The 15,194-nt window shown below is 39.4% G+C and overlaps 1 long non-coding RNA gene across 1 annotated transcript; it reads left to right on the forward strand.

Annotated features, from left to right (window-relative positions):
* The first annotated feature begins 11,178 nt into the window (after window positions 1-11,178).
* On the forward strand, window positions 11,179-13,401 carry LOC113891549. Its single transcript, XR_003510794.1, has 2 exons — window positions 11,179-11,287; window positions 12,498-13,401. It is a non-coding gene; the product is annotated as an uncharacterized LOC113891549 (long non-coding RNA).
* The last annotated feature ends 1,793 nt before the right edge of the window (window positions 13,402-15,194 follow it).

Below are 15,194 nucleotides of genomic sequence, written 5' to 3' on the forward strand. Positions count from 1 at the left end.
AGGGTATGGGTGTGGGTACATAATACAAAATAGAATATATGTAAATGCTACACTAACTTTTTATCTGTGCTAATGTGTGTACATGTGGTATTTTGAGACATAAAAGCAGTCTAGGAGCATTGTATTCTATGGTTAGCATGGGTGAAAATATAATTGAAGAACCTCAAAGCCATGGATGGCCAGGTTTTGCCCTTCATAAATTGAAGAGCGTACTTGCAAAACAAAGGATAATTGAAAGGTTTTTCTTTATTCAGTGAAATCTGCTTTCCTATTTTATGGGGCTACATTCCTGTAGGATAAAACTTCTGTTCTGAATGGCAAACTCCGTGGAAAGTCAAGGAAAAAGTATGGATGTTGTCTCCAGGGGAAAGAAAAGGGTAAAGCGTGTGTACACTCAATGCACACACACACATGTGCCAACTTTGCATACACTTTTCTGCACTTCAGTGTAATATTCAGCTAAGACCCCCGACTCTGAATAAGTGCTTTCCAGACCTTAATGTGCATAGGAATCACCTGGTCTTGTTACAGTGCCCGATATTTCAGCAAGTCCAGGTAGATTTGCGTTTCTAACAAAGCTCCAGAGGTGCTTACGCTACTGGTCTGCACGCCACATTTGGGGAAGCAAGACCTGTGTGCTGGGCAGTACGGCAGCCACTTGCCACGTGTGGTTAATTTAAATTTAACTGAAAATAAAACGTAAAATTGAGTTTCCCAGTCACACTAGGCACAGTTCAAGAGCCCCATAGCCATATGTGTGGCTAGTAAGACAGCACTGCTCTGGATAACAAATCTGCCCCTCAAGATACACGGGAGGTACAACACCCAGTGATGCTAATGATGAAAGGCAAATGCTCAGGTAAATACATTCCCCAGGTGCAAGTGGGGTTACAGTGCTGCTAGATCCAGGGCTTACACTGATGGCTTAACCAGAAAAAAGTCTTAACTGCTGTCATTAAAAACTTTCCTTCTTGGCTGGCACACATTATAGCTTCTTATGAAAGCAACAGCTACAGAAAGCAAGAAGGGTTGAAGGGTTCATATGATCTGTTGTCTTGAGGAGTACTTGATGACTGTTACAGCTTTTTCACCCATACTGAAGACTCCTGCCAAGTGACCAGTATATAAAAGAGGTGGCAACAGAGAGCTGTAATGGGAGAAGTTATTCAGAGCCCTGTTCTCTGATACATACTTACCATCCCCAGAAAAGCTCTAAATGTTTTTCTAGAGCAACTCTACCCAATAGAAATACCGTGTGAGCTGCATGTGTAATTTAGAATGTTCTAATAATCACATTGGTTCTGTTTCAAAATACCGTGTACATTTTACACTTAACAACACATCTCAGTTTGGATTAGCCACATTTCAGTATTCAATAGCCACTTGTGGCCAATGGCTACCATATTAGACAATAAGGTTTTGAAAGATCACTTCTTTATTGCATGACATTGGTATAGTGGTAAATTTGTCTTCAGTACTCAGGTTTAACTTGTAAAACTGGGAATATGTAAGTTTGGAGTAAGACTGGTTAAATGTGATTTTGAAATGCTTAATAGATGATTACATTTTATGGTGATTGGGAGTAAATATTTTTGCTATGGGAGCACATAACAAACATGACTGTTAATAGATGCGAAATATTTTAGGATGCTTGAAATTTTCCTTAAGCAGTTCTGATGACACCGTGTAATTTTCTCTCCTCTGAATAATGCAGAGCTAATCCCTAGTGCAACTTCTTTTTAGATTTTAGATTCCAAATATATGGAATGTGAATTGAGCTTTCAGGGACGAGAGTGAGGATTTTGTGACTGGTTAGCATATAAAGCGTGGGAACTCAGGTTGTTTGTACAGATGTGGTAAGGTGATTGAAGCAGGGCTGAAGTTTTTGCCTTGTTTTTGCTTATAGCTTTTGTTGGGATATATTTCATATATTGTACAGTTCACTTATTTAAAGTATATAATTCAGGGGTTTTTAGTATATTCACAGTTGTGCAGCCATCCCCACAATCAATTTTACAATACTTCTATCACCCCAAAAAAGAAACCCCATACCCATCAGCAGTCGCTTTCTATGCCCCGCCCCTGGCAACCACCATCCTGGCAAGAACTACTTTCAGTCTCTATAGATTTGTCTGTTCTGGTCATTTGTATAAATGAAATGATACAATATGTGATCTTTTGTAGCTGATTTCTTTCACTTACCTTGTGTATTCAAGTTTCATGCATGGTGTAGTAAATATCAGCACTTCATTCCACTTTGTTACTGTCATTCAGTCGCTAAGTCGTGTCTGACTTTTTGCAACCCCATGGACTGTGGCACACCAGCCTTTCCTGTCCTTCACCATCTCCCAGAGTTTGCACAAACTCATGTCCACTAAGTCGATGATGCCATCCAGCCATCTCGTCCTCTCTCCCCTTCTCCTCCTTTTGCTTTCAATCTTTCCCAACATTAGGGTGTTTTCCAATAAATCGACTCTTCAGATGACTAAAGTATTGGAACTTCATCGTCAGTCCCTCCAATGAATATTCAGGGTTGATTTCCTTTAGGATTGACTGGTTTGATCTCCCTGCTGTCCAAGGGACTCTAAAGAGTCATCTCCAGTACCAAAATTTGAAAGCATCAATTTTTTGGCTCTCAGCCTTCTTTGTGGTCCAACTCTCACATCTGTACCTGACTACTGGAAAAACCATAGCTTTGACTATATGGATCTTTGTTGGCAAAGTGATGTCTCTGCTTTTTAATACATTGTCTATGTTTGTCATAGCTTTTCTTCCAAGGAGGAAGTGTCTTTCGTGGCTGCAGTCACCATCTACAGTGATTTTGGAGTCCAAGAAAATAAAATCTCCCACTGTTTTCACTTTGGGACTGGATGCCATGATCTTAGTTTTTTGGATGTTGAGAGCTTTAAGCCAGCTTTTTCACTCTCCTTTTTCACCTTTGTCAAGAGGCTCTTTATTTCCTGTTTGCTTTCCGCCATTAGAGTGGGTATCATCTGTATATTTGAGGTTGTTGATATTTCTGCCAGCAGTCTTGATTCTGGCTTGTTATTTATCTAGCCCAGCATTTTGCATGATGTACTCTGCATGTAAATTAAATAAGCAGGTTGACAATATACAGCCTTGACATACTTCTTTCCCAATTTTGAACCAGTCTGTAGTTCAATGTCTGGTTCTAATTGTTGATTCTTGACCTGCACACAGGTTTCTCAGGAGGCAGGTAAGATGGTCTGGTATTCCCATCTCTAAGAATTTTCCACAGTTTGTTGTGATCCACAGAGTCAAAGGCTTTAGTGCAGTCAATGAAGCAGATGTTTTTCAGGAATTCTCTTTCTTTTTCTGTGATCCAATGATGTTGGAAATTTGATCTCTGGTTCCTCTGCCTTTTCTAAATCCAGCTTGAATATCTGGAAGTTCTCAGTTCACATACTATTGAAGCCTAGCTTGAAGGATTTTGAACATTACTTGCTAGCATGTGAAATAAGTGCAATTGTGCAGTAGTTTGAACATTCTTTGGCATTGCCCTTCTTTGGGACTGGAATGAAAGCTGACTTTTTCCAGTTCTGTGGCCACTTCTGAGTTTTCCAACATTGCTGGCATATTGCGTGCAGCACTATAGTATCATCTTCTAGGATTTTAAATAGCTCACCTGGAATTCCATCACTCCCACTAGCTTTGTTCATAGTAATATTTCTAAGGCCCATTTGATTTCACACTAGGATGTCTGGCTCTAAGTGAGTGACCATACCATCATGGTTATCCAGGTCATTGAGACCTTTTTTGTATAGTTCTTCCTGTGTATTCTTTCCACTTCTTAATATCTTACACTTCTGTTGAGTCTTTGCCATTTCTGTCCTTTACTATTTCTTTGCATGAAATGTTCTCGGTACCTCCAGTTTTCTTGAAGAGATCTCTATTCTTTCCCTTTCTATTGTTTGCCTCTATTTCTTTGCATTGTTCACTTAAGGCTTTCTTTCTTATCTCTCCTTGCTATTCTCTGGAACTCTGCATTCAGTTGGGTATATCTTTGCCTTTTACTTTTCTTTCCACAGCTATTTATAAGGCCTCCTCAGACAACCATTTTGCCTTGTTGAATTTTTTGTTTCCTTTGGGATGGTTTTGGTCACCATCCCATTGTTGCATTGTTGCAAACTTCCATCCATAGTTCTTCAGGCAATCTGTCTACCAGATCTAATCCCTTGAACCTATTCATCACTTCAACTGTATAATCATAAGGGATTTGATTTAGGTCATAACTGAATGGCCTAATGGTTTTCCCTACTTTCTTCAATTTAAGCCTGAGTTTTGCAATAAGGTGCTCATGATCTGAGCCACAGTCAGCTCCAGGTCTTGTTTTTGCTGACTGTATAGCATTTCTCAATCTTCGGCTGCAAAGAATATAATCAATCTGATTTTGACATTGACCATCTGGTGATGTCCTTGTGTAGAGTCTTCTCTTGTGTTGTTGGAAGAGGGTGTTTGCTATGACCTTGGCAAAACTGTTAGCCTTTGCCCTGCTTCATTTTGTACTCCAAGACCAAATTTGCCTGTTACTCCAGGTATCTCTTCCTACTTTTGCATTCCAGTCCCTTTTGATGAAAAGGACATCTTCTGGTGTTAGCTCTAGAAGGTTGGTAGGTCTTCACAGAACCTTTCAACTTCAACTTCTTCCACATCAGTAGTTGGGAAATAGATTTGTATTATTGTAATGGTAAATGGTTTGCCTTGAAAACAACTGAGATATTTCTGTTGTTTTTGAGATTGCACCCAATTACTGCATTTGGACTCTTGTTGCCTGAGGGCTACTCCATTTCTTCTAATGGCTTCTTGCCCACAGTAATAGATACAATGGTCATCTGAATTAAATTTGCCCATTCCCATTCATTTTAGTTCACTGATTCCTAAAATGTCGATATTCACTCTTGCCATTTCCTGCTTGACCATGTCCAGTTTACTTTGATTCATGGACCTAACATTCCAGGTTCCTATGCAATATTTATTGCTCTTTACAGCGTCGGACTTTACTTTAACCATCAGACACATCCACAACTGAGTGTCACTTCTGCTTTGATTCAGCCTCTTCATACTTTCTGGAACTATTTCTCCACACTTCCCCAGTAGCATATTGGACACCTGCCAACCTGTGAAGCTCATCTTCGGTTGTGATATCTTTCTGTCTTTTCATACTGTTCACGGGGTTCTTGAGGCAAGAATACTGAAGTGGTTTGACATTCCCTTCTCTAGTGGACCATGTTTTGTCAAAGCTCTCTACCATGACCCGTCTGTCTTGGGTGGTGCTACATGGCATTACTCATAACTTCATTGAGTTATGCAAGCCCCTTCACCAAGACAAGGCTGTGATCCATCATTCCTTTCTGTTGCCACATAATACTCCATGTGTGAATGTGCCACATTTTGTTTATCCATTCATCAATTGATGGATTTCTGCGTTGTTTCCATCTTTTAGCTGACATGAATAATGCTACTATAAACAGTTTTGTTCAAGTTTCTGTTATGATGTATGTTATTATTTCTTATGAATATATAGCTAGGAGTTGAATTGCCAGGTCATATAGGAGCTCTGTGTTTAATCTTTTGATAAATTGCCATACTGTTTTCCAAAACATCATTTTACACTCTCACCAGAAGTGTAAGAAGATTCTAGTTCTCCACATCCTCAGCAACACTTTTATCTGATTATGGCCACCCTAGTGGTTGTGAAGTTATATCTCATTGTGGTTTTGATTTGCATTTCCCTCATGACTAATTCTGGAGAAGGCAATGGCACCCCACTCCAGTACTCCTGCCTGGAGAATCGAAGTGACTTAGCAGCATGACTAATTCAGAGAAGGCAATGGCAACCCACTCCAGTACTCTTGCCTGGAAAATCCCATGGACGGAGGAGCCTGGTAGGCTGCAGTCCATGGGGTCGCTAAGAGTTGTGCACGACTGAGCGACTTCACTTTCACTTTTCACTTTCATGCACTGGAGAGGGAATTGGCAACCCACTCCAGTATTCTTGCCTGGTGAATCCCAGGGACAGAGGAGCCTAGTGGGCTGCCGTCTATGGGGTCGCACGGAGTCGGACACGACTGAAGCGACTTAGCAGCAGTAGCAGCAGCATGACTAATTGGGCTTCCCAGATGGCACAGTGGAAAAGAATCCACCTGCCATTGCAGGAGATGCAAGAGACATGGGTTCAATCCCTGGGTTGGGAAGATCCCCTGGAGAAGGGAAAGCCTATCCACTCCAGTTCTTGCCTGGAGAATTCCATGGACAGTGGAGCCTGGCAGGCTACAGTCCCAAGGGGTGGCAGAGAGTTGAACAGAAATAGTTTTCAACATAGAAGATCTGATTTTAACCAAGACAAAATATTTCACTCTCAAAAACCTTCGTCTAGAAGACACAGTTACTTCATTTGACAAGGAAGCCATCATCCACTGACTTAACCCTTTGGAAAGATGATATTGCCTTAGTTGACTCTAATACTCTGTCTAATAATGTGGAGCTAAAGCCTGTCTTGTTTCTTTTCCTGGGCCATCTTGGCTTTTTAGAGCCAGGCCCTTGTGCTTTAGAGAGGAAGAAGTAATGATGTGAGTAAGTCCAAAAAGTAAAAACTCAAACTTAGACATTGCTTACTTTAAATATAACATAGCTTACTGATACCTCTAATTCTATAAAGAAAATGTATGCATTATTCGTACCCCAGATATTTATTGCATTCCTGGTACAGGCATGCCTCATTTTACTGTATTTCACAGAAACTGTGTTTTTTACAAATTGAAGGTTTGTAGCAGCCCTATGTGGATCAAGTCTATTGGCGTCATTTTTCCTACAGCATATACTCATTTCATAGCTCTGTCACATTTCGGTCATTCTTACAATATTTCAATTTTTTCATTATTATATTTGTTATGGTGATCTGTGACCTTGATGTTACTCTTGTAATTGTTTTGGGATGCCATAGACTACAACCATGTAATATACATGTTATATATATATAACGTGTTATATATTTATATATAATATAACATGCTTATAATACATGTTATATGTGTTCTGATTGCTCCACTGCCAGCTGTTCCCCCGTCTCCCTCCATCTCCTCAGCCTCCCTATTCCCTGAGACACAACTATTGAAATTAGGCCAGTTAATAACCCTACTATGGCTTCTAAGTGTTCAAGTGAAAGGAAGAGTCATATGTCTCACTTTAAATCAAAAGCTGGAATCAAATAAACAGCAAGGAAAATATGTTTAAAGTTGAAAGCTAGGCCTTTTGTGCCAAACAGCTAGCCAAGTTGTAAATGCAAAGAAATTTGAACGAAATTAAAAGTGCTACTTCAGTGAACATGTGAATGATTAGAAAGGGAAACAACCTTATTGCTGATAGATAAAGTTTTAGAGATGTGGATAGAAGATGAAGCCAGCCACAACATTGCCCTAAGCCAAGTCTAATCCAGACCAAGGTGCTAACTGTCTCTTTGAAGACTGTGAGAGGTGAGGAAGCTTCAGAAGAAAACTGAACCTAGCAGAGGTTGGTTCATGAAGTTTAAGGAACTATGCCGTCTCCATAGCATAGAATTTCAAGGTGAAGCAACAAATCTTAATGTAGAAGTTCCAGCCATTTTCCAGATCACGCTCAGGTAATTAATGAAGTTGGCTACATTACGCAACAGATTTTCAGTATAGACAAAAACAGCCTTTTGTTGGAAGAAGATACCATCTAGAACTGTCAGCTATGAGAGAGGCGAAGCCATTGCCTAGTTTCAAAAGACAGGATGAAGACTCTTGTTAAGGGCTAATGCAGCTGGTGTCCCTAAGTTGAAACCAGTGTTCTTTTACCATTCCAAAAACTCCTAAGGCTCTTAAAAACTATGCTCAGTCTACTCTGCCTGTGCTGTATAAGTGGAACAACAAAGCCCGCATGGTAGCACATCTGTTTACAGCGTGGTTTACTGAATATGTGAAGCACACTGTGGAGACTTAACTGCTCAGAAAAAAAAGATTCCTTTCCATAGTTAGGAAGCTTGGGATGGACATGCACACATGACTGTATTTAAAATGGATAACCAGTAAGGACTTAACTGCATTGCACAGGGAACTCTGTTTAGTTTCACGTGGCAGCCTGGATAGGAGTGGAGTTTAGGGGAGAATGCTACATGTATATGTATGGCTGAGTCCCCTTGTTCACCCAAAACTATCACGTTGATAGCTTATACCCCAATACAAAATTTTGTTTTTTTTTTTAAAGATTCCTTTCAAAATATTACTATGTATTTACAAAACACTTGGTTATCCAAGAGCTCTGATGTAGATGTGTGGCGAATTTAAAAGTTGTTTTCATGCTTGCTAACAGAACATCCATTCTATGTTCAAGGAATAATTTCAACTTTTAAGTCTTATTATTGAAGAAATACATTTTGTAAGGCCCTAACTAATATAGGTTGTGATTCCTCTGATGGATCTGGCCAAAATAAATTGAAAGCCTAGAAAGGATTCACCATTCTCGGTGCCATTGAGAACATTCTTGATTGGTGGGGAGAACCAAAATATCAGCATTCACAGGAATTTGGAAGAAATTGATTCCAACACTCAGGGATAATATTAGGAGACCTCAAGACTTTATAATGGAGAAGTAATTGCAAACATGGTAGAAGTAACAGGAGAGCTAGAATTAGAAGTGGAGGTGGAAGATGTGGTTGAATTGCTGCAATCATGATGAAACTTCTAACAGTTGAGTTGCTTCTTATGGATGAAAAAAGAAAGTAATTTCTTGAGAATGGAGTCTATTCCTAGCAAGGAGTAGACTGAGAAGATTGTTGAAGATTATTGAGAGGATTGTTAAAATAATAACAAAGGATTTAGAATATTATGTAAACTTAGACAATTAAACTGGTGGCTCAGACGGTAAAGAATCTGCCTACAATGCGGGAAATTTGTGTTTGATCCCTGGGTTGGGAAAATCCCCCGAAGAGGGAAATGGCAACCTGCTCCAGTATTATTGCCTGGAAAATTCCATGGACAGAGGAGTTCACCGGGCTACAGTTTGTGGCATCGCAGAGTCTCGTGCATGACTGAGCGACCAACACTTTGACTTTTTGAAGGTTTGAGAGGAATGACTCCAGTTTTGAAAGAAGTTCTTCTGTGGGTAAAATGCCATTAAACACCACTTGCAGACTACAGAGAGATGGTTCACAAAAGGAAGAGTCAATGTGGCAGACTTCATTGTCGTCTTATTTTAAGAAAGTGCCATAGCCACCCTTGCCTTTAGCAACCACCAGTCTGATCAGCAGCATCAACATCCAGACAGGACCTTCCACTAGCAAAAAGATTATCTAAACACTCAGATGATGGTTAGCATTCTTTAGCAATAAAGTATTTTTCTAATTAAGGTATTTACTTTTTTTTTAAGATATGATGCTATTGTATACTTAATAGTACAACACTTTTATATGCACTGGGAAGCCAAAAAACTCATGTGACTCATTTATTGCAATATTTGCTTAATTGTGATGATCTGGAATGGAACCCACAGTATCTCTGAGTATGCCTGTTTATGGAAAGCATTGTGTTTGTTTACCTTTAAGGAGACCTTGGCCTTCAAGGAGCTCTTGAAATTAGTTTGTCCAGGACTTCCTTCCTGTGCATATACCAACTGATGGTAGGAGAAAAACTGCCGTGCATCCTAGTCCAAAAGCATGCTAGAAAGGGAAGCCTGACTGCATAATAAAACTGGAAAATGAATCAGAAAATGGACATTAAGTAGATAGTCTAGAAACTGGAGATGAATGTGAAGTTTGTAACATTAGACACATGAATAATGTATTTCTCTTACAAACTAGTATATATGAAGTAAGCAGCAAAGATACACTGCATAGCACAAGGAATTATACCAGTTATTGTGAAATAACCTGTAATGCAGTGTAATCGCAGTGATGTTGGATCACTATGCTGTACTGAAACTGACAAAATATTGTAAATAAACTACACTTCAATTTTTAAAAATTGAGCGAGTAAAAGAATATATTTCTCCTTAGATGAGCAGTTTTCTAATTTTTTGATCAGCAAAGACATAATTTTAAAGACGTAACTACACAGATCGGCTGTGTTAAGAAAACCAGAGAATTTGTGGTCCAGTACAATACTAATGGCAAGGTTAATGTTCACACAAATAACTACAAATGATTTTTTCTTACAGCTCATCTTCTAAAGGCTTTCTAACAAAAACCATCAAAGCTAATGTTGAAGAATTCACTGTGTATTTTTTTTTCAAAGAATGAGCTTTTGATTTCATTGCCTTTCTCGATTGTTTTCCTGTTTTTGGTTTCATGGATTTGTGCTCTGACTTTTCAATTGTTTTTCTCTCCTTGTTCTAGGCATAAATTGCTCTTTCTCTAGTTTCTTAAGATGGAAGCTTAGGTTATTGACTTTAGATTTTCTCTGAAATGCACATTTAATGTTATCTCCTACTAAGTACTGATTTTGGTACGTCCCACAAATTTTGAAAAGTTGTATTTTCACTTTCATTTAAGTTCAAAATATTTTTTTCTTCTGACTTCTATTTTTGACTGATATGTTATTTAAAGAATCTTGTTTAATCTCCAAATATTTGGAAATTTTCCTAAACAAAGCAAAAAGCCTATGGACTGGGTGAAAATATTTGCAAATGATGCAATCAACAAGAGCTTAATTTCCAAAATATACATACAACTTAGTAACAAAAAAGCAAACAATTCCATCAAAAAATGAGCAGTAAACCTAAATGCACATTTCTCAGAAGATATACAGATGGCCAAAAGGCATATGAAAAGATGCTCAATATCATTAATTATTAGAGAAATGTAAATGAAAGCTATAATGAGTTTACCACCTCACAGTGGTCAGAATGGCCATCATTATAAAGTCTACAAATAAGTGCTAGAAAGGGTGTAGAGAAAAAGGAACTCTCCCACATTGCTGGTGGGAATGTAAATTGGTACAGCCTCTATGAAGGATAGTATGGACGACCCTCAAAAACCTAAAAGTAGAGTTGCAATATGATCCAACAGTCCCACTCCTGGGCATATATCCAGACAGAATTATAATTCGAGAAGATACATGCACCCCTGTGTTCATGGCAGGACTATTTGCAATAGCCAAGACATGGAAACAACCTAAATGTCCATCAACAGATGAACGGATAGAGAAGAAGCGGTACAGATACAACGGAATACTACTCAACCGTAAAAAAGAAGAGCAAACTGCCATTTGCAGCAACCTGAATGAAACTGGAGATTTTCACGCTAAGCGAAGTAAGTCGGAAAGAGAAAGATAAATATTATATCATTTTTATGTAGAATCTAAAATATGACACAGATGAGCTTATTTACGAAACAGAAACTAGACATAGAACAGACTTGTGATTGCTGGAGGCTTGGGGTGACTGGGGAGGGATAGATTGCGAGTTTGGGACTAACAGGTGCAAAATACTAGTAATATATATAGAATGGATAAACAAGATTCTGTTGTTACAGCACAGGAAACTATATTCAATATCCTGTAGTAAACCATAAGGAAGACGAAATATATATAAGTTAAGCTGAATCACTGCCTCAACTGGAAATTACCACAATATTTTAAATCAAATATGTGCTGTGTTGTGCTTAGTCGCTCAGTCTTGTCCGACTCTTCATGACACCATAGACTGTAGCCCTCCAGGCTCTTCTGTCCATGGGGATTCTCCAGGCAAGAATACTGGAGTGGGTTGCTATGCCCTCCTTCAGGGGATCTTCCCAACCCTAGGGTCTAATCCAGGTCTTCCGCATTGCAGGTTGATTCTTTATCATCTGAGCCACCAGGGAAGCCTAAGAATACTGGAGTGGATAGCCTATCCCTTCTCCACGATACACTACACTTCAATTTAAAAATATTTTGGAGTTTTCTAGCTATCTTTCTGTTCTTAATTTCTAGATTAATTCATTTTGAAGTGAGAATATACTTAGATTTTTCTTTTACTCTTCCAGTTCCTTCAGGTGTATCCTATGACCCATAATGTGGTTACTCTTGGTGAATGTTCATGTGAGCTTGAAAAGATATAGGAGCTCCTGGCATACAGTCATTCACTATATAGTAACATTTTCAGGCTCACTGATTCTTTGATTATGTCCACTCTACTGATGAGCTCATCAAAGGCAGTCTTCATTTCTGTTACAGTGATTTTTTAAATTTCTGGTATTTTTTTTTATTCTTTCTTAGTGTTTCTCTTTGCTTACATTACCAACCTGTTCTTGCATATTATCTACTTTTTTCATTAGAACCTTAATCATAATTATTTTAAATCCCAAGTTTGTGCCATATCTAAATCTAGTTCTGATGCTTGCCTTAAAGCTCAGTATGCCTTGTAAATCATTGTTGAAAGCCAAACATTGTGTATCAGTTAATAAGGACTGAAATCAATGTGTTCCGTGTGAAGTTTTATATTAATATTGCTAAGAGTTGGATTGTATTTCATATTTGCTGCAGCTGTAGGTGTCAGAGACTCATTTCCTCCAGTGTCCTTGTTTCTGTCTTCCCTGTTGTCTCTGTGATGGAATAGAATCTGCACCTCACCCCTCTTTCAACTGTAATCCACTGTTACAGCCGTGGCCCTGTTGACCTGGTAATGTATTGGCCAGAGAGGAAATGTTCTATCGTCCTATGTTTAAATCTCAGTCTTTTAATGGGCCCTGTGTCCCTAAACTTTCACAAGTGTTTCTCAGCATTTTTACCCCTAAGGTGAGAGAAGAAAGCTGTGGGGTGGTGTGTTAATTTGGGTAATTTCCCTTCCACCAAATCAGATAAGGCTCTGGTGAAGTCTTTTCTCCCTGCTGAATAGGTCTTTGTTAAGGAGAACGCTGGGCATATTTCAAAATGGTTACTTTTCCCCTCCCCCTGCCAGCAACACAAGTGTTTCTTCTTGGCTCTTCATAATGAGAACCTAGTGGGGTTCCTGGAAGTAAAACCCACTGAAGAATGGAGGCCTCTCTCAGAAACAGCCCCTCAGAGTTTTTCACTCGAATGTCACTATCCAGTTCGTCAGTGTAGCAATTCCTACTGGTTTATGGCTCCTGCAGCTTCTTTTTCAGGTAAACTGATCTTCGTCTGTGATTCACTCTGTTCTCCTCTCTCTCCAGATTCTGAGGTGACAGTTTGTCCTGCTGCCTCGACTGTCTGTTGACTTCAAATGAAGCCATTAAAGTCATCGATTTTTCAGTTTGTTCATCCTTTCTGTTTTAATGATGTGATAGACAGCTTCCAAACTCAGCGTATCAGAGCTGACTCTACAAGCCCGCCTGTCCATGTGTATTTTTTCAAATTAAACATTTATGTAATTAATCCCTCTTACTTGAAATAAATTTTTGCGATGCTGGTGCTTCTCAAACATCCAGACCACCTAAAATAACTTGTTAACAGTTTGCTGTGATTTGATTTTTTTCTCTGTTTAGTAAAGTGAACTCGTTCAGTCGTGTCTGACTCTTTGCGACCCTGTGGACTGTAGCCTGCCGGCTCCTCTGTCCATGGGATTCTCCAGGCAAGAATACTGGCGTGGGTTGCCATTTCTTTCTCCAGGGGATCTTCCCAACCCAGGGATCGAACCCAAGTCTCCCGCATGGCAGGCAGGTGCTTTATCCCATATGTGTGTATATACCATATGCCCCTATAGGTATGTACTCACATATATATGTACACATTTTTTATGTGATGGTAATGTGTGCATCATATTATGCTACAACTTCTTTTTCCACTTAATATTCTCTGTACTTCCTTTTTCTTTAAAAGCTAAATTTATTTCAAATGAGGTTTATATTCAACTGAGAAAATTGGACTTTCCCTCAGGAGTCCTGAAATTTCATTTATATTATTAATATATATATTATATTTAGCATATATTAATACACTGTATTCATACTATATTAAAATGTGATTCTGATAAATACCAGAACATTTTAATTCATTTCTCACTGCTTTTAATACAAGTATTCAATTACTATGTTCCTAATTTCCAAATAAAATAGCTCATATAATAAATAGAAAAAGCTGAACTAAGTTTTTCTATTTTCCATCTTCTAAGAGTCCAACAAATGTTTGAAAATAAATTTCTTTTTGTAGCTTTCCTTTCAAATATATTTCTGGTTTAATATGGCAGACTGAACACACATATATCTTCTTTCTCTCCCAAGGTCTCATTAAATTATGAAATTCTGGAAGAGAGTGAGCAGGTGGGATCACACTGATAGAGAAAAAGAAGAGAGAATTGCACCTAGTTCCACACACTGTATGTAATGAAGGAAATCCTGGCAGCTGGCTAGTTTGAGGTCAGTACATGAGCAGGGCTGGACCAGAAAGGCCTCTTTAGGACCATTCACTACCAAAGCATGCTTAGACTCGCAGGGAGATGTGGGTCCCTCCCCACTCATCTTCCATCATGTATTTATTCAACAAAGATTTGTTGAGCACATTGCAAAGCACTAGGCGCTGTTCCAAGTGTTTTTTCCTGAAGAAAGTGGGCAGATGGACCGAGGAGGGCACCCAGTGAAGTGCTTCAAGCCTGGGCGAAGGAGAGCGGAGCCCGAGCCTCAGAACTCCACGTCAAGCAGCTGTGGGTGGGGAGAAGGAAAGGCAGCTCAGAGGGAGAGAAACACGCTAAACCTGCTCCATTGCAAAGTACAGCCCTCCTTAATTAGGTGACTGTGGGCTTCCCCAGCCTGCCTGCTGCCTCTGCACCGGCACATCTGGTGAGGCAGGCTGGAAGGCAAGCCCTGCCACTTGCTTCCCTTGAGGGAGGCCAGCTAGGGAACAGAGAGCTCCACTACTAAAGAAACACACCCGCCACGGTCTAGGCTAAGCAAGGAGGCCTTTCTTTGTTCCTGCATCTGAGTGAATGTCAGGGCTCACCAGACGAGAGGAAAGGCAGCAGAAGCACGGAAGAGAAGGACCCAAACGAACTCACTGAAATAACAAGCCCTGTAGGAGACATAGATAACTCTAAAATCAGAAGAGACTTTCAAATTGTCCTAATTAGCATACTCAGAGGATAGTGCATCTATCACACACAGAGTCTGCCATGAAAGGGAATCAGTCAGACCACTGAAAGATTGATTGCCAAAATAACCTACTGGATCAGAAGAACGATAAAGTAGAAACCTGGAGGCTGAGAAACAGGAAGGATAAAGGAGAGGA

This window comes from Bos indicus x Bos taurus, chromosome 4 (genome assembly GCF_003369695.1).
Source record: "Bos indicus x Bos taurus breed Angus x Brahman F1 hybrid chromosome 4, Bos_hybrid_MaternalHap_v2.0, whole genome shotgun sequence".
Taxonomy (NCBI): Eukaryota; Metazoa; Chordata; class Mammalia; order Artiodactyla; family Bovidae; genus Bos; species Bos indicus x Bos taurus.